This window comes from Microtus pennsylvanicus, chromosome 16, assembly GCF_037038515.1.
Source record: "Microtus pennsylvanicus isolate mMicPen1 chromosome 16, mMicPen1.hap1, whole genome shotgun sequence".
NCBI lineage: Eukaryota > Metazoa > Chordata > Mammalia > Rodentia > Cricetidae > Microtus > Microtus pennsylvanicus.
This window is the reverse complement of record NC_134594.1, coordinates 19,790,261-19,814,814: the sequence shown is the minus strand read 5'-3', so window position 1 is coordinate 19,814,814 and position 24,554 is coordinate 19,790,261. Positions and strand designations below refer to the sequence as shown.

At 36.9% G+C, this 24,554-nt stretch overlaps 1 long non-coding RNA gene across 3 annotated transcripts in view; it reads left to right on the top strand.

The window, feature by feature from the left end:
* The window catches only part of LOC142836353 (uncharacterized), a 64,024-nt gene that overhangs the window by 4,301 nt on the left and 35,169 nt on the right, over positions 1-24,554 (top strand). For all 3 annotated transcript variants that reach the window (XR_012908054.1, XR_012908052.1, XR_012908053.1), the window contains exon 2: positions 6,070-6,306. This is a non-coding gene — a long non-coding RNA (uncharacterized LOC142836353). The remainder of the gene's footprint in view (positions 1-6,069; positions 6,307-24,554) is intronic.

The following is a 24,554-nucleotide window of genomic DNA, read 5'->3' as shown; positions in this document are numbered from 1 at the left end:
TTAGAATCGCCACCTGAGCCTTTCTGAAAAATCAGAATCACTCACCCCTTTCCCTCATTGTACTGAATATCAAAGAGTCTGATTTCTAAATGTCTCTTGGCCTCTCTGTGTTCTTTTTATCCTATCTTTTTTATGCTAGAAAATTGTGTTTGGAGATTCATGTAAATTAATGAAATGTTCATACAGCTTAGCCTCTCTCTCTCTCTCTCTCTCTCTCTCTCTCTCTCTCTCTCTCTCTCTCTCTCTCTTTCTCTCTGTGTGTGTGTCTGTGTGTGTGTGTGTGTGTGTGTTGGGAGAACTCTATGAACAAAACGCATTTCATGAAGTGCTTCAAATTCCCTTAAGAATCAGATAAACTTTTACATGGTACTAGCATTTTTAGAATGCTTAGTGACATCGAAGTTGTGATGAGAATTAGCTGCAGCACTTTCATTAAGCCGTTTGTAACTTTAGAGTGTGTCTTTCTTGGGTGCTGTATATTGTCAGTGAAATAACCTCTGCTGGGCTGCATATTAAACCAAAGGCAACTGCTAATCACCCAGAGGCCTCTCAAGTCATATTACTAAGCGTCATCTTAATTATCTAGTATCATTAAAAAAGAAGAAAGACAGAAAGAAAAAGAAAAAAACTTAACAAAAAACACTGAATCCCAATTTCTGCCTTTGACAACATTAATAACCACTCTTACTAAAAGATTACTGAAATCAATGGTGTGATTAGGATTGTAAATAAGAGCTACAAGACATCAGATTTTAAAAGCCATCTGCTCCACTAGCAGGGAGATGTGTAGATTTTACTGATGGGACCCAGAGGCAGAAAATGAAGCTTCAAACACTAGGGTCGATACAGAACAATTTCAAAAATTAATTGTGAGTCTTGATTAAGTTTATATGAGCAAGAGAGAAATTCAAAAAGAGCCCTCCTCTCTCTCCTCCCCAGTGGCATGACTTCTTATTTGACACAGATAGAAAGCCCATGGAGTCCCAGCTTTTGCTAAGGAACTATAAATTGTTTTCTTAGCAGAAACCCCTTGGTCTTATCAACAGAGAATGAGATGACTCGAATAGTGATTGAGGTTACAAGTCATACAACTCTGTCCTGAATCATTTGAAAATAATCTTAGAGACAGGGACCATGGAATACCCAAAGTGGCTTCAAAATTGCATTAATAATTAGAATTGCACCAATAAATTACAGCACACGGTAAAGTGAACACTTCAGTAAAGAGTATCACTCTGTTTTCCCTGACTTGTTAGTGAAACCCATAATACAAGGAGACTTGTTTTCTATGCTATCTTTTTTAAGTGTTAATAGTGTAGTATATTCTTCCATGGTGTATTCTACTGCATTATTGTATATATTTAGATGAACGTTACTAATGGTTTTAAACCATGTACAAAGTTTTGTTATGATATTTGCTCTTCTCAACCTCTGGAACTATATTCATCCCTACCTTTTGGACAAGGCCATAAAGGATGACCATATGCAATCAGCACGTGAGACTACTATTCAATTCCAGGTCTTCTGATATTCACATCCAGAATCATTTTACTGTCACATGATATTCGAAGTTTATTGATTTTTTTTTGAGACATAGTCTCACTATGTTGTCCTGACTGGCCTGGAACTCACTAAGTAGAGGAGGCTAAACTCAGACTCCATCAGTCTCCGCCTTTTCAGTGCTGGGATCAAAGGCATGTGCCACGGTGGTATTTCCAAAGCCCATTTGGATGGGTGAAGTTAATGGAGAAAATAAAGAAGAGTGATTGGATTTAGTTATGCATATCTTTCATGTCTTGAACTGATGTCAGTTCTAATCCTACTCTAGTCAAAAAGCAAATTTACTCGTGAGAAGTAAGCCATGCTCCCCTCTTCCGGACAGAGGCGATAGCTCTGCTCTCTGAGGCAGAAGCATGAAGCTCAGACCCAGGATGGACATAGGCTAGAATCTTCCCTGTAAGCACACCTAGCAGTGCTACACAGAAGATTAGAAATGGGCTGAATTAATATGTGAGAATTAGCCTAGAAGAGGCTAGATAGAAATGGGCCAAGCAGTGTTTAAATGAATACAGTTTGTGTGTTGTTATTTCGGGCATAAACTAGCCAGGCGGCCAGGGTTCTGGGGACGCAGCCCTGCCACTCCTATTACTACAAAAATTCTCAAAGAGAATTTTTTTGTCTTTTCTTTTAAATTTTATCACTGAATCAAACTGAACGTATTTTCTTAAAAAGAGGAATTATAAGCAGTTGCCTTCTTCTTGTGAGATTCGTCTTGTGAGATTTTAATAAAGAAACATGGAGTTGATTAAGCAAATGTGTCCAAAAGGAAGCCATCTCTGGTTCATATGTTATTAGAAATTAATAGGCAGGTTTACCAAGGACCTTGGAAGCGTTTTTTGTTCTCAGTTCAACAGAGGTTAAGACAAAAGAAAAACAAGATATTTGCCAGCTTTAAACATGTCAGTACTATTGTTAATTTTCTTTACATTTGTAAACTAGTCTTTAATTTGAAAAATAAAATTTTGTTAGGAACATTCATACTTTATTTTACAGTAATTTCTTCAATTATGCTTTGAAAACTTTTACTCATTAAATTTTTTAAATTAAGTGTGTTTATTTGAAATTTCATGTTGTGTCCAGAAAAATATAATGAAACCATCTTAAATCTTAAAAAAAAAAAGAGTAATCAAGGTATGTGGCATTTGTAGTCATTTTCTTTGTACAAGTTAACAAGGATAAATTGTCACATTTCCTTTAGAAGTATACTTAGTAATTCAGACTGTAAACAATGGTTCTTGACTCAGTAACTCCTCTCCTTGCTTCTGGTGCTCTCTCAACTGTGGCAAGAGATAATGTGGTACATAGCAGGGACCAGAGCCTCAGGAACTGAAACAACTTAGGCTCAGTCCCTTGCTTCCTCAAATACTCGAATTTTACCAAACTTCTTAACTTCTTTGAAGTCCTTTAAAAAAATTCTCTTTCCTTCCAAATTCTTATGACAATGTGATGTGCTATTAAACTTGCTAATCTGAAATGACACATGCAAATGACTTGTAAAGGTTCACAAGGAGGCCCCCCAATATGTTTTTAGTGCATAGTAACATAGGTTCTGAATTGAGTAGCCAATTTACTGATATTTCCTGAGAAAAATTGACATTAATTCCTCCAAATTTTATTTCTTTATGTAAGAGAAACTATTTACTGAACAGGCACAAAAACTCTTTTGCACTGTGCACATTTTACAGGAAATTATAATTTGATTTTGAAGACTACAAGCAAATAAATAGGTAAGGTCTATACTAATTAAATATAAGCTTCAAATCATGAAAATCAGTTAGAAGCCTTTTCTAACATCTTATTGCCATGTTTCATATTTATATTGCTTTCCTATGGAAAAAATAAAATTCTCCTTAAGTTTAAATTTGTACAATGAAGCTGATTAAGTATATATTAAAACATTTTTTTGAAAGGGAGGTAGTTAAATGTTGAATTAAATATTTTATTAGCCCCATATTTGTTGACATTTTAGTATCACAGTACTATACTGTTGTTTAATATTCACTTATTTTTATTCTAGTTCCTTTGCTGACTATTACTTAAAATTCTCAAAATTAAAAACATATTGGTTAAAAAAGGATGTGATAAAATGCAAGTTCGAGGCAGGGCGGTGGTGGCGCACACCTTTAATCCCAGCACTCGGGAGGCAGAGGTAGGCGGATCTCTGTGAGTTCCAGACCAGCCTGGTCTACAGAGCGAGTTCCAGGACAGGCTCCAAAGCTACAGAGAAACCCTGCCTCGAAAAACCAAAAAAAAAAAAAAAAAAAAGAAAGAAAAAATGCAATTTCGAAAGAATGCCTCTTTCTCTTCTTCGAAATCCTGATAAGTTTGGCTTTCTTTTTTGGCACTGCCTTACTATTTTCTTGATGCTACCAAACATATTAGCATTCCACTTTACTGCATCTTACAACTAGAGAAGCGAAGACTCAAAATATGCACTGAACCTAATGTTATGCAAATTCTTAGTACTGAGAGAAAATTAATGTTAGTCATGGATCTATGTCTCAAGGACTCCACAATCAGCGTGATAAATCATATATATGAGTAAAAGAGTAGGGGGAACATTAAAAACGATAAAAAATAAAACATAATGACTATCAACACTGTATGTGGAAGAAAGATCGCAAACAATAAACCAATCAGATATTTCTTGAGGAGAGCATCTTGTGTGGTCTCAAAGGAAGCTGTAACAAACAATGGTGTAAACAGATGAACAAAATTAGATTAGTGCCATTTGCACCATAGGAAGTAAAGGTGGAGATGGCAGCAAGATTTTCTGGAAAGAGCCTCACAGTGAGCTCTTCACATGAGGCAATGTCCTGACTTGCACCAGTCCCTTACATCTATGATGTCAGCCACTCTCAATTATGCCTCTTTGGGTTGATCCCTTCCCCAGTCCAACTCTCCATCTCATCAAATATAATATCCAGGATGATAGGTGAGATTCTTATTCAGAACAACACAACTTGTTGTTCTTGGTATACTGGGTTTAAAAGCTAAGATTCCGACAAAAATCTGAGGTTACTTACTGTCCAAGAGTGTATCTGGGATGTTTGGCTACTTTTCCTAACTTAGTAGCAAAGTGACCATTGCTGATTTTCCAAAAACAGATTATTTTCTTCTTCTGTCATAATATACAGAGAATCATCAAATTTAACAAGACACACAGGTATTAAGCAGGACAATATGAGAGAGAAAGAGAGAAGTATTGTTTAAAGACACAGACACCCAGTAGCATTCACTTGGATGAAGATTTAATGAAGCATTGGCTACCTAACATTTTAACGTCTACTATTTTTTTATATTAAAAGATAGTTCTGGATATTATAATCGATTCCACAAGCTGTGCTTTTACTAATAATGTATATCTGATAGGAAGTTTTATAAGTTAGTTAGTTCAAATAAAACTACCAAAGCTTTAAAAGAAAAGCTTTTATACAAGTGTGTTGAAAACAAGTTATCCCTTTCCTGTTAAAAGATTTATTTCTTGTATCTCTTCACTACATGCTTGCAGTGCCTATAAAGGCCAGAAGAGGGTGTTGGATCCCCTGGAACTGGAGTTATAGATGCTTGTACTATAATAAATTTTCAACACAGGGCAGTGATATCTTAAAAAGCAAATTTAATTGCTTAGTCTATTCAAAGCAACGTCTGGAACTTCAAGGCGATGTACAGAGACCATGGTCTAGCTTCAGTGTTCTTCATTTTGCTGATGGAGACAATTTCAGTTTGAAAGAGCATAGGTACACACACACACACACACACACACACACACACACACACTATAGAGTCCTGATGGTATAATAAACAAAACAGTTACAACATCTTTATTTGGTGACCACCAGAGCTATATAGTTGATCATTTAGATATTATGAAACTTGGATTTTTAAAAAAATATCATGTGCATTGGTGTTTTCCCTGCATGTATGTCTGTATGAGGGTGTTGTTTCCTCTGGACAATTACAGACAATTCGGAGCCACTGTGTAGGTGCTGGGAATTGAACCCAGGATATCTAGAAAAACAGTCAGTTTTATTACCTGCTGAGACATGAAGCTTGGCAATTCTCATCTCTATAGTTAAGATATGATTGTTAATACTATCAAGATAGAAGGTAATCATGAAAGCCCATGGGAGAATAGTTTGGGTAATAAGAATAATGCAAATGCTTAAATGAAAAATAACTGCAAATATTAAAATGGTTATGGAAAAGAAACTTCATAGTTAAGCTACATTCTTATAAAGTATTACTAGGTCTGTGATGCATAATAGATTACCCAAATTCAGACATTTTGACTTTTCCACGTTTGTTTATGTTAGGAGAGAACTTCAGAATATTGCAGAAAGAATGACTTAGATTTTATTTTGTAGAACATGAACGAATGAATTCCAGATGGGTTTGACCACCATTTAAAATATTTAACTATGGAACAGGTGAATGTTTATAGTATTAAACGTTATAAAATCTCAGGCATGTTTCTTAAATCCGGGTTTAACCCTGTGTCTTTCATAGCTACTCTGGAGAAGAGGAAGCGAGCTCAACCCAACCCAAGCCAAAACCACCAAGATATGTGAAATTCATACAGCAAAAATAATGAGATTTTCTGATAAGAGATATGGAATGAAAAATAGTTCTGCCCGGCAATCATTTCTAGATCATCCTTCTCACTGAACACTGCCGACCTTGGAGACTGCGGGACATGCAGAAAAGGGTACTGAGGTCTTGCAATTTTGGAAGTCTCCTTTGAAAGTAAGTCACTTTACCTCCATACAGAACAGTGTATGGGAAACAGTTAGTCTTCTGAAAGTTTTCAAAATAATTTCTCTTCTTTTTTTGATGACTACCTTTGTTATATGATAATTCCTTGCACATATGTTATTGGGTGCTGGGGTCCCAGAAAGGCTAGAGTTAAATTGATGTAAGCCTAAACAGTAAATATAGGCTGAGACTCCACGGCGAGAAGCTCTGATAAATGGAGGTTGATGTTTTTGACATGCCTGAATGGTTTTGACCAAGTTGTCTGTTGTCTGGAAATCTCAAGAACTGAATTTTCCTGGGGATCTGTTTCTTCCTCTTTATTTGATTGAATATATGTTTATCTATGATTAAGACACGTGCGATTATGTTCATTTCATTAGTGCCAGGGATGAAAAACTGGTTTATGCCAGAACACATGGTCTGATTACTTAAGGAACTTCATTGATCTTTATCATCATTAGCATTATCAATAACATGTTGAAAATCAGAAATATTTTACAGAATCAAGCTATGTTAATATAGGAATACTAGAGTTAGAAATTGAATTCTTTTTTTTACTATAAAAGAGAAAGAAAAAGAAAGAAATACCCTTCATTTTCCCTCAAAGTTTATGGTTTGAGTTTAACTGATCATAAGCACAGTGTTCTCGAGGCATTTGTCAGAGGCAGAGCACAGTAAGCTTAATCCAAACTTTCTCAAAGGTATCAGGCTTCAAGATGATAAATCAGTAGGTATTGTGTTATTATAAATAATCAGCCAAGTATAAAATTTTTGTGCTCCAAGCAAGGGAGTTTTAAGGATTGTAAGTTCCTGTTTCACTCTTAGTTGGCTGACTGTAAGAACACTTTCATTTATATCTTTGCTCTCAGATTGAATCCATAAATGTGAAGGCAAATTTGACATGTCAAACGAGGAATGTAATAAGTCTTAATATGTTTTAGTTTAATATTTATTAAGTAAATACAAAAGAAATAATAAAGCTATGGCATTTAACATCTACTTCCTATTATTGTGGTGATGTCTTGAATGACTGCTGGTCATCCTGTCTCTTTGGTATTTTGTCATGTCAGGTGCATGAGTGAAACAGCTTCTAGATAAGAAAGAGGAGCTGTAGTTCAGTGAGTTATAGGTGGCAGTCTACACAGGAAAACTGCATGTGTTACAGCACAGGGCATCCTGTTTTCCATTGGTTAACTTTTTTATTCATTTCTCGTAGATTTGGATTTTAACTCAGGACTACATATAGATAAGCTAAGAATATACTCTTTGATCAACAACCTCAGCCTTGGTTGGCAGCTAGATATTTAATATTATTGTAGATCGTGACTTTTAACATTAGCATATCAAAAAAAGAACGAAAAAAGAAAAGAGAAAAAGAAAGGAAAAGGAAAAGAGAGAGGAAAAGAAAGAGAGGTCGATCACACAAAATTTGTGGGTGTTATTGAGATATATTTTAAATATCAGGGTATTTTCTGAATGAAGCATTTTAGGAACCTTTACTAAATACTTTTCAAAGTCATTATACATATATCAGCAAAAGCATATTCGTCTGTTAGCAGAGCCAATACTAAGAGAATTTAAAGCAATTATCCATCATCAGTGACAGGTCTCTTTCCTGTCTGGGTCATTGTCTGTTCAAATGTTACAATCAAGTGTGATTGTGTTGGTCATTTATAATAGCAAAATCCCTACTGATTTTTTATCTTGAAGTCTGATTCCTCTTAAAAGAGAAAAAAAGGTAAGCACACACTTTCTGCTCTCTGTCCCCCAGCACACATGCTGATAATTTTATGGTAATAAAGTTATACAATGTAAAGAAACAGAATAAACATTAAGATGACAACTGAAAGCTTCTGGCTAGCATCCCAAGAGATTAAGGTGAGCAAGTGGAAGAGTGCATGGTACCAGTTTCCTTCCAGATCGCAGAACATAGGCAAAGGTCTCAAGAAAGCAACGAGAGCAGACTGAGAGCAAACATAGCAGATTGGGTAAGATTCAGATAAACATGTTGTATTGTATGCTCCGCTCCTGACTTTTTCTCCCTATTTTGAACAATTTGAAATATCTTGCTCCCTTCTCCTTTACACAGTGGTCCCGCCCCTAATTCCAGCTCTTTGTGCACACAAAAGAAAGGGGGAACTTTCCTCACAGGGTTGCATACTATTATCTGTGAGAAGTAAACAGTATTTTTGTTTTAATTGTGTTTTATTGAATTTTTTTTTTAAAAATTTGGTTTGTGATTTGTGTTCTCTGCAATTTGCTTTTCCATTTCAGTACATTCAATGAATTCAATTTTTAGCTCATTTTCAGTTTATGATTTTCAAATAGATATGTGTTTGCTTTTTTATTTGTATATTTACATGTGTGCATGTAGTGTGTTAGTCATTTTTCACATTGCATGTATATGTAGTGTATATATGTGGTGTATATATATATATATATATTTGTGTATATAGAGACTTATGTGTATGTGCAGAGGCCAAAGGAGTACTTTGACTATTCTGTTGGTATCCACATTATTCCCCCTGGAGCTCATTGATTCCCTAGACTGGCAAGCCAGCAGGCTTATAAGCAAATTGTATTTCCAAACTTGTACATGGGTGCTAGGCATCTGAATTGAGTTCCTAATGTTTGCACAGCAGGTATTCCTACCCACTGCGATATCCTCTCAGCTCTACATTTATTTTTAAATTAAGTTTATTTTAGTTGATGCCTGAGATCGTAAAAATTTAAGTATTTATAGACTATCAAGTGAAGATGTGAGTTTTCATACTTTTGTGCAATCTTTAGTGTCTATGTTGGGCTGAACACATCTAGGTATTCAAGAAATTGTCCTTTTTTATAGCAACCTCTTTCCTTCTTCTGGATTTTTGAGATATGCAGTACATTGTTGGAAATATGCTCTGTGCATGCTGCCTTTCAAGTTGTCTCATTTGCTTACTACTTGGGCAAATCCATAAACCTTACTAAGTCTATGAAATCGGCATACTATAAAGATATCCAAACAGGAATTCTTTCTTCAGTTATCCTGCACTCATTTTTCCAGCCATTAGGGACTCAAACCTTGGGTTTTTCATGAACACTTTAAGAAAATGGTCTATGGTTAAATTTTATTTTATAATTCTGCAGCATGTAGAGGTCTTGAATATGCTTCAGTGTTTAGATTTGAAAACAGATGCCGTCCTTGAGGACAGCAATCCCCAGAACAATAACCACTAACCCCAAACCCCTGCACCTATGCTCAATAGTCTACAATGCTGATTAGAACTTCGTTAGGTGTGAAAAGTTGAAATGTTGCCGATTCCAGCCCTAATGACATTAGACTATCTTAAGTCCCCTTAATAGCATGCACTGAACACTTTTCCTTCTGTTCTACCACACTTCTAATTATCATCTGAATCCTTTTGGCTTCAGACAACGAACAGAAAAGGTAAGTATGTCATCAGCTGGTATCTGAAACCTCTGGTAAAGATTTTCCTGCTTCACTGTGACCCATCTACCTGCTATCCCCGAACATACTTGAAAAGTACCTTTACATATAACTTTCTTTTGTTTAGTTAAGTATAAAATTGTTTCCACATTGGATAATGTTATTTGAGACGTCCAAAGCCATTTTCTTCACAACATTCCTTTTAACTCAAGAAGAAATCATTATTTCATATAGATAAGAACTGTGTTTATTTCTACAGCTTTTAGAAACATCAACCAACTTCATTTACACTGAGTCAAGTTCATTTTCAATGTAAAGTAAAACCATGAAGATTAGATAAAATAGGAGATCATTTCTCTTTGAGTTGGAGACATCAATCACTCAGACAAGGATTTGGTTGGTCCTGTCTTTACATGATATCCCTAAGTCAAGCAGCAAGAGTGGGGTTCCTTGCATAGAAAATGGACATTATGCCCAAAGTCAGCACATTCTCAATGCATGTCATTCTAAAAAGCATTTATCAATAGCAGGCTAGGACATCACTCTTTCCCTCTACTCATGCCTGGATTAAAGAGAAGTGGAAACTATAATACAAGTACAACTGACTTAGTTTGTATATATTATAACTTATGGAAAATATCATCTCATTAGGCTGTACCTACATGAGTCTATAATAGTAATGCAGGGGGCTGGAGAGATGGCTCAGCGGTGAAGAGCACTGACCGCTCTTCCAGAGGACCCGGGTTCAATTCCCAGCACCCACATGACAGCTCACAACTGTATGAAGATCCAGTTCCAATGCACATAAAATAAAGTTAAATAAACCATAAGAAATATTTTTAAAAAAATAGTAATGCAGGCATCAGGACCTTCACAATTATGAACACATGTCTACATTGTAGAAAATAAACTAATAGCTTATAATTCAATTTGAAATAAATAATGAAAAACCCTTTGCTTGCTCAACGAATTCATGCTTTCTGCAAATATATCGAATGTTTTCAATATTGTCAAAGTTCTTGATATGTTAATGAACAATGCTTATGCCTTTGTGAGGATATGTTTGAACAGATAGGGCAAAAAGTAAATGTGCTCACTAAATAAATGAGATAGTTCCCTAAAAGGTAAAATGTGCCGTGAATAATTGAAAATTTAGGTAAAAGGCATGTATGAATATGAAATTACATACTCTAGGTGCCAGAGAGATGGGTAAATACTTAAAAGCAGTAGTGACGACAAGAGTTCAGATCCCAATACACATTTAACTGTTATGCCCAAATCCGCGAAGTCCCCCAAAAGCCAACAAAGAGACCGAGTCCCATATGTAAAAGCAAAGAGCCTTTATTTTAAGCAAGTTTGTAAACTCGGTGTCCTGGCATGCCCAATGTATTGGAATAAACAGAGAGCCCAGAGCTCAGTCAGAATTGGGTTTTTATAGTAGAAAAGGTGGGGGTGAGGGGTTTCTCAGGTTCAGGACCTTTGACTGGCTGACATCTATGGGTGTCCTGGTGAGTGTGTGCTGGCAGGTGGTCCTATCTACAGCGGTTGGAATGTTAGGCATTTCCTTTGGATGGTCTGTTCTTGGGTGGTGCTCAGGTCATCTTACCTTGTGGATCTTCCTGCAGCCAGGTATTGCTTCAGGGTAAACTACTGAGATTCAGGCCTCTTATTAAATTAATCAATGGCTGAGTCCTATTCTGGCAGGTGATAATGGTTGGAAGGAAATAACTTCTTTTGGGTGATCTGTTCATATTTAGCTTTTCATGGCTGGCTCCTCCAATAACAAGGCAGGCATCCTGCACATATCTGTCGCACCAACTCCAGGAGAGTCCGGAGGATTGATGGCTCCAAGCACGGCTGATAAAATTCAAGTTCCAGGTTCAGAAAGAGATCTGCCTTAAAGAATAGCCACGTGGTGATAGACGAGGACATCTGATGTCCTCTCCTAGGCTCTGCGCCCATGAATACACATGTACAGATAAATACACATGTGCATTTGTACACACACACCCAGAGAGGTTTAACAGTTAAGGACCTCTAAATTTCTGAGGTTTAAAACACCGATATGAGGTTTAGAGAAGAAGTGGACAATGATTTTCATTGAGAACAAAAAAATCACACATTAGGAGACAGATACAATATTGTCATATTTTGTTGTTTGTTTTTGGTTTGTTTTAGTATTTGCTTTATGAGTTGCTTTAAGGTTGATTTCACAATAGACACTAAATTGAATCTTTTCCCATCAGGTAGTTTGCCCCAAACACACAAATTACGGAGAACCGTGGATATAACTGTGTCACTCTGATGACAAAATATCTTTTAAAGAAAGGAAAGACTATATAAGTCTATATATAAGGATAAGACTATATATAAGTCTGACTATACAATAGGCTTCCATTTTGTTTTGTTCTATTTTAGCGAGCTTTTATTTTTTATCAGAAACAGAAGGTAGTTTTTCAGGGGAGGCAAACGTTGATTTAAGGAGCTGAGTGCCTAGAGAGGATCTTTAAGGACTTCCATGCTTACCTTAACAAAACACTTATTTTCCTTGGGGAGTTGCTAGACAATGAGATAAAAGTAAAGGAATTAAAAGCTAAGAAGAATCTAGTTATTGTTTGGTCAAATGAATTTCATGGAGAACTGGCAGTGAGCTGTGTCATTATCCCCACTCTAAGAGACATTGATTGTCTCTTGCCAAAATCTGATTTTCAGTCTACTGGGAATGAAAAGGCTTACAGACACTACCACATGTCAATATGACGGGCACTTCTAGAATGGACTGTGTGATAGGAGTGCTCCTTGTACACTCTTGGTAAGGTTTCTCTTATTTCAGTTAACCCTATAATAAATAAGTCATGGTCTTAAAAGAAGCCAAGGTCTGTACAAGCAAAATCTGTAATTATAAAGAATTAACTCCTCTTTGCCTTGCTCCATAAAACTTTATACTGCTAAAATACCAACATTTTACCAGCATGCTTATTACCTAAGCTAATTGATTTGCTTACTATTCTTATGCACTTTAGTACCACATGTGTGCATGTGCGCACACACACACACACACACACACACACACACGAATGTACTATGGAATAACCTATCTACTTGAGTCACTGTCTTAAATAAGTGTTTTCAAATAATCTTTTCATGATTAATAAATAAATGTTCTAAACAGACATGTTCCAAATTTGCCCTACATAGTAGTAAGAGCTGTCTTGAAAATTGAAAGGCTCTCCTAGGAAAAATAAAATGGTTCTAATGTCAGCATGAATACCACACATCTAAAGCAACATATAGGAATTCCTGGTTATAATGGCACATAAATTACAGCAGAAAGATGGATGTTAGTGAGGCCATGGAAAGAAATATATGCAAATGTGATTCTTCTGCATGCTACACTGGTGATGTCATAACTATGCTGTAAGATGGACATAAGAAGAATTTACATCTTGCTGCTTGCCACTTTTATATAGGCACCAATATTGTTATATATTTCACAATGATTTCAACATACACACCTCCATTAATGGTAATGATTTCAATACATTGGGAAGTCCTTAATTATTTTACAATTATTTGTAAAGAGAAATTGCCTCAATTACTTTATGCCTTGACTGTGCTAAATTTATCATTAGAGATTGTACTTAGTCTGTTTGAATTTTTGAGATTATAATATAATTACATCCATTCGCCTCTATCTTTCTTCCCTCAAATCCTTCCATATATGCTTCCTTGCTCTTTTGCAAATTCAAAGTCTCTTTTCATTAATTGCTATTACATGTACACACAAGCACACACACACACACACATAAAACAAATATATACATATATTCAAAGAGCTCATTCTTCTTTGCCTTGCTCCACAAATTTTATCCTGCAGAAATACGAGCATTTTACCAACATGCATGTGTGTGTGTGTGTGTGTGTGTGCGTGTACATATATATTTTGGGGTTTCTTGCTCAATCTATATACTGTTACCTATATGAATGTTTTCAGGTTTGGTCATTTTGTATTGGATCTCTTTATTAAAAACATCCTACTTTCCATGCTAAGAAGTAATTGTCCAACACAAAATAAACTCACAAAATGAACTCAGGATATTTTTATAGACTTTTTGACCCCTTTTGATTTCCTTGGATATTGCTCGGTTTGTTTCGTTTTTGTCTGTGTGTGTGTATGTGTGTGTGTGTGTGCATGTTTCTTATTAGTTTTGCTTGTTTGTTTTTGCAAAAGAGAGGGAAAGTAACAAAAATTGGGGTGGGAATAGAGATGGGAAAAGTCTTAAAGAAACTGAAATAGGGATGATCAAAATATACTGAATGAAAGTTTTTGTATAAAGAAATATATCCATATAATATCAAATGTATAACTTTGCCATATCTGATTTTATGCAAATGTTTTTAATATGATGACTGGCTTTCTGGATGCAACACCACATATGCATCTATCGAAGATCAACCTCAACAAAATACTTCTTACCAGGGTGGGGGCTTGGGAATAGAAAAATTATATAAAGATGCATAAAAATAATAAGTCAGAAAACATAAGACAGTATCAGGAGGATATTTCAGGTATTACTCAGCCCCTGAAATCCACCTACGTTTATTTTCCACAGCTTTTACACCCAGGGTAAACTGGGGGAGAAGGTGACAAAAGACCTCATTAACATTATACAACAAGGTTAACTCACACAGTCTACTCTGAGACTTCCCATCATTAGCATTCTGTTGCCTAGGTGACTAGATGTCCCAAGTCAAGTACACTGAGTCCCTACCTTGAAGATAGCCCTTCCCCAGGTGACCTCATAGCAGAAGCACATCTGCATATCCTGACCACCTGCTGTCTGGATGGCAACAAGCTTCTCTTAATTTCAAAATGGGCCCCCTGGCCCACTTCCTGAGTTAGAAGATACAGTTATGCCTATTAGTCTCCAAAACTCTCTGACCATCATGACAATAAGGTGAAAATGGGCCTGCATTTCTTGGCTTCCACATGCCTCACAAACTATCACCTATCTATTTTTTAAATTATTATTAATGTGTAGCTTGTATGTGTATGCATGGTTTGTGTGTTTAAGTGTGTATGCATTGTGTGTGTGTTTGTATGTGTATGGTATGTTTGTAGTTTGTGTCTTTGCATGGTGTGTGTGTTTGTGTGTGCATAGTGTGTCTGTGTGCATCATGTCTGTATACTTGGTGTGTCTGTGTTTGAGTGTGCAAGATTTGGTTTGTGTGCCTGGTGTATGTCTCTGTGCGCATAGTGTATGTATGTGCATTGTGTGTTTGTGTGCTTGTTGTATGTGTATGGTGTGTGTGTGAATGGTATTTGTGTGTTTGCTTGGCATGCGTTCGCATGGTGTGCACATCTGTATGTATGCATGGTGTGTGGGGGCATGATGTGAGTAAGGTGTGTGTATTTGTGTGCGTGTGTGCAACAACATGCTCACATGCCACGTACTGTGAATGTGGAAGTGAAGTCATAGGGTGGACATTGGTTGTGTTCATCCTTTCAATCTAGGAAATGAACTCAGGTTATCATTCTTGAGTAGCAAACACTTTTACCCATATAGTCTTCTTGTTGGCTCCAGTCATTTTGAAAAAGGAATGTTTTATTATTCATTGAGATACAGTAGAATGAGTGAATGAAATTTAATCCTTCAAAATCTTTGAAGAATCATGTTTAAATTATTCTCATATCCATTTACACTTTCTATCTAAATTATCGCATACATATTTACTTGTAAGTGTTATGCTTCTATCTTAATTTAATCACATAAAGTTGGAAGTATGCGTCTTATTTTCTGTAGAAAGACTGTTAAATTTCATATAATAGTTTTTTTGGGAGAAATGAGAGTAATTAAGAAGCACAGTGTTACCTGTTTAATTAACCTATTTGTATCCTCGGAAGAACCCTTGGTTGTGTGGAGTGTGAGGGAACTTGCCTGAAGCTAATCTAATCAGAGCTTTTTCTGACTCATTTGCATTTTTCTTTGGTCGAGTATTTTTTTTAACTCCAAAGTAGCTTATCAAAAAATTCTATTCTATATGCTTATGCATAATTAGTATTTTTGAAGCTGTTAAATTCATATTCAAGTCTGGGTTCATATCAATCACCTTTTGTTACAAAATGAAAACAAATGCACATATTTTACAATAACGAAGGGTTCCTGTATGAAAACATCTCTCATTAAGTATAAGGATGTAAAATGTTGACACTCCTGAAGAGCTTAGAGTGAACGCTTGCTGTAGGAATTCCTTCAGCCTTTAAGATACCAGCCGACTTGGTCGTGGCCTCTTATACTAGAAATGGCCACATAAGGCACACTTGCTCTCTCTCCCAGCTTCTGGATTTGGTTCCTCTTCCCCATTCCTGCAGAAGACTGTGATCTGTGAGTCTACCCCTACATAAATAACCTTTATTATATGCAATTCTGAGCTAGTGTGGGATTATTTTATAACTTCCATCTTCAATGACTACCAGTAGATCACACTTTCCAATCTACGTGGAACAAAGCTGGCTTCAAATGAACCTCAAAGAAGCAACTGGTATCTACTGGTATGAGTGCTACCTGCTTTAGCTAAGTAGTGTTCTGAAAGGCAAATCTCTATTTAGAAACCAGTGAGGAAAAAACATCTTCCTTTTAATTATTTTTTAAAAATTCTTTTTTTTTAAAAAGGAGACAACCTATCCTTTTTCATTTTACATACAATTCCCAGTTATGACACCCTCCCCTCCTCCCATTTTCTCTACCATCCCCCCCATCCCAGCCTCCATCCTCTCCTCAGACAGGGTAAGGTACACTGCTTTGAGGAAGGTCCAAGGTCCTCCCTACTTCATCTAGGCTGAGCTAGGTATCCCTCCAAAGAGAATGGGTTCCAAAAAGTTAGTACAAGCAGTAGGGATAAATTTTGGTGCCACTGACAGTGGCCCCCACAATCTGTCCTAGCCATACAACTTTCGCCCTCATTCAGAGGTTCTAGTTTGGTCCTATGCTGATTCCTTCCCTGTCTGAATGGAGTTGGTGAATTCCCATTATCTCAGGTAAACTGTTTCAGTGGGTGGCTCCATCATGATCTTGACCTCTTTGCTCATATTCTCACTCCTCCCACTCTTCAACTGAACATTGGGAGCTCAGCCCAGTGCTCTGCTGTAGGTCTCTGCCTCTGTTTCCATCAGTTACTTGATGAAGGTTCTGTGGTGACATTTAAGAGAGTTGTCAATCTGAGCACAAGGCAAGGCCAGTTCAGGTACTATTGCTTAGGGTCTTAGCTGGGCTCATTCTTGTGGATTCCTGGGAATTTCTAGCACTAGGTTGTTGACTGGAATTTCTGGCCCAACATGTCCCACAGTCATTCAATCCCAAGAAATACACAGAGGTCTATATTAATTATAAACTGATTGGCCTATTACATCAGGCTTCTTATTAACTCTTATAAATCATATTAGCCCATTATTCTTGTCTGTGTTAGCCACATGGCTTGGTATCTTTTTTGGCGAGGCAGTCACATCTTGCTTGCTGTGTCTGGCTTCCTTTGTGGCTGGGTGATGATTGCAGACAGAAACTTTCCTGTTTTCGTAATTCTCGCCATGCCTCTACTAGCTGCCTGGTCGCCATTACCTCACCTATACCTCCTGCCTGGCTACTGGCTAATCAGCATTTTAAGAAAATAATAATACAAGTGACCGGATAAAAGACCATTGTCCCACAGCACTCCTGTCCCATTTTTTAAACAAGAATTGTGAATCTAAAATTCTTTGTTTAGCTTTTCTCCTGACCATTAGTATCTTTTAGCCATTTGATATTCTTCTGTTGAGAATTCTCTGTTTAGATCTGTACCCCATTATTCATTGGGTTATTTAGAATTTTGATGTCTAATTTCTTAAGTTCTTTATATATTTTGGAGATCAATCCTCTGTCTGATGTGGGGCTGGTAAAGATTTTTTCCCATTCTGTAGGCTGCCTTTTTGTCTTATTAACTGGGTCCTTTGCTTTAGAGAAGATTCTCAGTTTCAGGAGATTCTATTCATTTATTGTTGCCCTCAGTGTCTGTGCTCATGGTGATGTATTTGGGATGTAGTCTCCTGTGCCCATGCATTGAAAACCATTTCCCACTTTCTCTCCTATCAGGTTCAGTGTGGTCAGATTTATAGTGAGGTTCTTAATCCATTTGGACTTGAGTTTTGATCATGGGGATAGATATGGATCTGTTTGCATTCTTCTACATGGTGACATCCAGTTATGCCAGCATCATTTGTTGTAGATGCCTTCTTTTCCATTGTATAATTTTAGCTTCTTTTCAAACATCAGGAGTTCATAGATGTGTGGATTAATATCTGGGTCTTTGATTTGATTTCATTGTTCAACCTGTCTCTTTTTATGTCACTACCAAGCTGTTTTCATTACTGTAGCTTTTAATTACTTTTTAAAAGAAATGAATCTTTCTCCTTTGAATCCTCTAAACAAGACTGCACATTTAGGGAGAGACAAAGCAGAGTGGGCTCACCAGCCATGTTGTAAAATCAGATGTTGACCTGTCCTTTGGTGAAAGAAAACTAATCAACAATAGCAACCATTGCTATTGCGGTCTGGTGTCTCCTAGTCACATCATGTTAAGACTCAGCGATAGAAACAACTTAAAGAATTATTGTATATGAAGCAGAAAATTATTCATTAGTTAGATTTCCCAAAGTCCACTTGAAATTTGTACAACTCTCTAACCCGTAATGCCATACTGGACTGCGACTCATTTGACTCTTGTGCTCCAGTTGCCTTCCCTTAAGGGTTTTACATTTCTGTAAGCCTTGCCCTACCAGACATGCTGAAGAACCTTAACAAATATTAACTGGTTATCTGCCTCAGCACACTCACTATTTTTTTTTACTATCCTATGAATTTACTTCCCCCTCCCACAATCCAGAGGCATCTAAGTTGCTTTCCTTCTCATCTTTCATCCAAATCCCTTGAAGGAATAATTGTTACATCCTTTTGGTTTCTCACCTGCATACCTTAGTCATCCCAAAATTCTAATTAAAACTAAGGACTGTGACACACCCGTTCTCTTTCATTTTGTATTCATGCTTCAGAACACAATTGTGTGTCAGTGACTTAACTTCTAGCTCAGAAGTATGCATTCTATTTCCATTTTCATATTTTTTACCTAAGAACAGACAGTTGATTTTTAGTTTTGCACGTTGCCACAAAGAAGAAAGACGGCATTTCCAGGGCTCATTTGTCACTTGATGATATGGCTAAAAATCCCTGCCAAAGAGAGGCAAACAGATTACATTAGAGGTTGGTGAATTCTCTTTAAAAGTTAAGGACAGTGATACTTTCTTCCTCATTTTCCCGTTGAGCACAGTTATAGTGGCACATTTTACCTAACAGATTTGGGACCATGTTGAAGGAATGCCACATCCCATAATGGCAAACAGGACATATGGACAGACCCTGAGTGATGTGGCAGAGCTTCTATGAGCCTACATCACTTGCCTACCAGTTTCCTTCATTAGCATGAAATAGATTTCTGTCTTGTTCAAACACTCCAAGGGTATTTCTATTCAGCATAGCTAAGCTAATCTCATTGCTTACATAGGTTTGGCCCAGATATCCCTTACAAATTCTAGTCTTGTATTACAAGCTGCTGTTTAATTCTAAAAATGAACCTACAGCTTATCTTGTTAGAAACCATATTCAACCCGGTTTTCCCTAAACTTCTCCTTCCCACATTCCACGTATCAAATAATACCAATATAGACTGACTTTTGCTTTCTTAAAAATAAAAGTAGGTTTTTCTCTCATACAGTTTTCTCTCCCTCCACTTTTCCTCATCCTCCTGCATCACCTCCCCTAGATCGACTCCTCCACTGTATCCATTCAGAAAGGAGCAGGCCTCTAAGGAACAACAGTAAAACATGGCAAAAAAGATAAGACAAGGCAAGTCAACCACCCTCAGTTCGAGGCTGGACAAAGCAATCTACTAGGAGAAAACAGTCTCTAGAACGGGAAAAGAATAAGCGATTCACCTGATCTCACTACGGCTACATTATTGTCCACTGCTTCCTTCTCATTGGCAGTGTAATAAATTCAGTAGGAATTATACTAAATAATTTTAATTCACCTTCTGCTTACATGTCTCCATTTCAGTAATATGTTCTCACATTTAAAGACTACATAGGTTTAATTTTATGTAAGAATTTCTTACTGACTTCCAGACATTTAAGTGGGGTATGTTGCCTATTGGGAATAATATCAATATTTTCAAATGATTAGTAATGCTTAAAACTCAGATAATAACTATAGTAAGTAGCTAAACACAGTGTAATACTAATGCACTCTCATGCAGTTTGCATAGGACACAGACCAATATTCGCTACACTGGGTAATGTAACTATGTAGGCTAAGGTATTTAATTAGATGTAGGTAATTTCAGTCTCAGATTTATCTCAATGAATAAAAACTCAGCTTGGAAATCCATTCCCATGAGCAGTATTTAGATTCCTGCAGCCCCAGGTCTTGTTTATATGCAGGCTGTGGTTTATGAGGGAGGGACTGAGCCCTAATTTTCCCTAATTATGCTATTATCAAACAAACCACTGAACAATTGGACTCAAGATCTATCTTAGTAAATGACAGTTTCTTCTGTAGACACCTACCTTTACTGAGCTTTACAGCAATTGCTTCCTAGTTCTTAAAATCTTACTATTCATATAAATAGTACAATCTTGCACAATTTGAATGTTATATACCCAAAAAATATTACATTAAATTTTATTTGGGGTCATGTTCCTTTGTAACTAACATTGTAAGAATCACATGTATCATCAAGAGTAGTTCTGGATAACCAGTTATCTTCTCAAATTAGATATACACTTTACTTTGATTGTGGCTTCCTATTAGATTCGGTTAAAGGCTAACACACACAGATTCCATAGTGATTTTATGTGTCTACCTCGCCATAACTGTGCACTTTTGGGTGAGGTATAATCTTGCTAGACAGTAACAAATAGTTTTCTAGGCATGGGCTTAATACTCATCTCATTAGCAACACCTGAGAATTCCCATTGCTCTCCTAGGCTTCCAGGCGCTGCTCTCAGCTGAAACTGCAGTTTTCTGCTGATCTCATGGGTGGGCCTTCGCACACCACGGCTGTTTTCATTTAAGCCTTACTGATTATCAGTTAAATTTGTGATCTTTCTTTTCCTCCCTGTCCTTTCATTGTCTATCCCTTTTTGTTTCTTTAATTTCCTCTTTTTCTTTCCTTTAACCCATTCTGCTCCCCTCTCCTCCCTTTACCATCCTTCTTCCCCATTTATGTCATTATCTTCATTTTTTACTTTTTTTTCTTTTTTCTTCTGTTTGCCCTTCTAGAGACAAGGCCTCATAACTTTTAATCCCATTTTTCTCCTAAAGAACCCTTGAGCAATATATTTTTCATACTTTTATTATATTTACCCTTTCTATACTTCCAGCTTGACTAAATATTTTCAGTTTCAAATTTGTTTCTTTTGATGTTTATCTGATTAGGAACCTATTCGTGATTGCATATATGGAGAATATCTCTCCCTTAGTAATTGTTTTCTTTCTCTTTTTAAAGACTGAGTTATTTAATGCTATGTTTATGAGTGTCTTGTCTGCCTGCATGTTTGTGTACCACATGGTAAGAAATGCTAGGGAGGTTGTTGGATCTTGGGGACTAGAGTTAAATTTAGTTGTGAGCCACTAGGTGATGCTGGATATTAGACCCTGGTCCTCTGTAAGAACAAGTGCTCTTAACCACTGAGCCTTCTCTCCAGCCACAATATTTGCTCATTTTTGTAGTGTAGTGATATTTATTTATATGTATGTATTTATTCATTTATTTTGGATTTTTTTTAAGACGTGGTTTCACTGTGTAACAGCCCTAGCTGTCTGGAACTAGCTCTTGTAGGCCAGCCTGGCCTCGAACTCACAGAGATCTGCCTACTTCTGCCCCCAAAGTGCTGGAATTAAAGGCCTGTGCCACCACCGTCCGACTTTTACTTGTATTTTAATAAATAAAGTTTGACTGGAAATTACAGTGCAAAATTAAGCCACTAGAGGTCAGGAAGTGATGGTACACACCTTTAATCCCGGGACTCAGGAGACAGAGGAGCGTGGATCTCTGTTATTTCAAGGTTACTCTGGGCTACACAATATTGATGAAGAAACAGATCCAGGTGGTAGTTGTTCACACCATTAATCCTGGTGTTTGGGAGTCACACACTTTTCATCCCAGCATTAGGGAGGTAGAGACAGGAGCAATGTGACTGAATGAAAAGACATATATAAAGGGGAAGAGACAGGAACTCACTCAAATGTGGAGTCTGAGGTTTGGTGGAGACAGAATACAGTTTAGGCCGTCTGGTTCTGAGCATTGGAAGAGGTAAAGTTCTCTCTATTGCCTTCCTGCTCTGTCTCTCTGATCAGTATTAACCCCTATATCTGTCTCTGGGTTTTCATTGTTCATGCTACATCTCAAAGCACTATTTGTTTTAAAGCATTAATCTTGTTTTCTCGTCATGCTTAGTGCTTCTGGCACTTTCTTCCCTACTGAAACTTTTTGTTTTTTGTTTGTTTGTTTGTTTGTTTTTTGTAATCCTTTTATTGTCCATTAGTTACAAGCTTAAACTCTGATTGACATAATCTTTTGGAAAAACAATGTGGTTTGTGATCAAGTCTTCTTCATTAGGAACAACTGTCACTTTAGAGTAGGCCACAGCATTCATATCTGTGCCTTCTAGATGAGTCTGGGCATATTGCTTTTCTTATTTCAATTTCCAGAGTTGGTCTGTGTTGGGGTCCTCTCCTGCCAGGCAAATATTGATACATTAGCTTAGTTTTCAAGCTGACATTGTATGAAAAGACCTTGCAATAAAGGATCTCCAAAGCAGATTTCATTGATGGTCACAGTGCATCAAGGTACTCCAATATCTTATTTCAAGAAACATTTATTATTTATTAAATACTTTACAAATAATATTTAGAAAGTTATCTGGTGAAATTTATGTATCCATTTAGCTGTGACAATTTTATTAAAGACGATTGTGACTTCAAGACTTTAAGTAACACATCCAAAGCAAGCTGAAAGTAGGAACCAAGACATAAACTCAAGTCTTATTCCATCCCACTTTCCTTTGATGTATCTCTTTAAATGCAATTTCAAGTTTTAGCCTGACAGATTCACTTATTTCAAATGATATCATCACTTTAAAAATAAATGAAAGAGCCCTGCTCTAAATTAAGGCGCATCTGGATTTCTCACTGCGAACATTTCTTTTTCGAATCCAGATTCAAATAGAATTATTTACCTTTTTCAAACTTTCAAAGTCATCCTTCTTGTCTTATGTATTAATTGAATATATCTTATTTTCGCCCCTTTAAGGATTTTATGGGTGCAGTACAGAGAGTGTTCTGAGGGCAGCTCGCTGAGACCAGACTTAAATTGTGGTTTGTATTGTAAATGTCCTCTAAACGACATGCGTTGAAACACTGTCTAACAGTGGATGTGATACCAGGAAGTAGCTAAATCTTTGGACATCGAAAACTCGTGGGAGGTGGGGGATCCTGGAAGGGGACTGGAGGGCATAAGTTCCTCCATTGCTCTCCCGTTCCCCATTCTTTGTGAGATGGGCAACGTTGCGCCACAGTTACACTCCACCATGATGCTCTACTTCAACAGAGGCTCAAAGTGGTCGAAACACTGGACCATGAACGTACTCAGTTGAAACTGTGAACAAAAATGGAGGCTTCCTCTCTTTATGTGAGTCACCTCAAGCATTTGTCACAGGGACAGCAAGTGTAAGCTCAGATTTCATTCCTTCCTTGCTTGTTTCTTACCACTGATATGCTATGAGTGGACTGAAGAAAACACTTGCATGAATAAAGATTAAATTAAGGAATTTCACTTACCATTTGTCTTCAATGCTATTTACTAGGATTGCCTTTTCTGAAAATTTATTGGTTTATATTTATGTCTGGTTAATGCGGTTTGAAAGCACACAAATTTCATTACTTCCAAACACTGCAGATCAATTTACATGCTAGCAATGCACAACTTATCACCTTCTCTCTTAGAAGCTAATCTTTCAAAGCAGACTCAGTGTGCCAGATCAGATGCCTTTATTAGCCGTAGACTAGTGAGAGAATACATAGGAATCGCTGAGGTTTTGCACTGAGTAGTAAAAATAAACAAATCAAAGCAACACACAAAAACAAAAAGTGGGCTTTCTCGAAGAAGACATGCAGAAGACATTTTGTGTTAAAAATGTTTAATCCAATTTAAATCCAATATCTACATTAATGCAATATCTTAGATAAATATGCATAAAGTCTGAGATTTTATAATCTCCATTTTCCTTTACACACAGGTTTATAAGGAGTGATGGCACACATCTGTAACTCCAGGATTCTGGAAGCAGTGACAGACAGACAGATCTCTGTGAGTTAAAGTTCAGCCTGCTGTAGAAATCCAGTTTCAGGCCAGCTGGTATAGCATGAATAATAAAAACCCAAAGACAGATATTGGGGTTCAAGCTGAAAGATCAGAGAAGAAAAGCAGACAACCACTAGAGAGCTCTTACCTCTACAAAATCTTCAGACTGAAAAGAGAGAGAGAGTTCCTGTCACATTCCTGCCTTGTATTTCTTTCTAGTGCTGGGATTAAAGGCATGCACCACCACTGCCAGGCCTCTATGTTAACTAGTGGTTGGCTGCTGGGATTAAAGGTGTGTGTCACCACTGCCTGGCCTGTATGGCTGAATAGTGTGCCTAGCTTTGTACCCTGATCTTCAAAT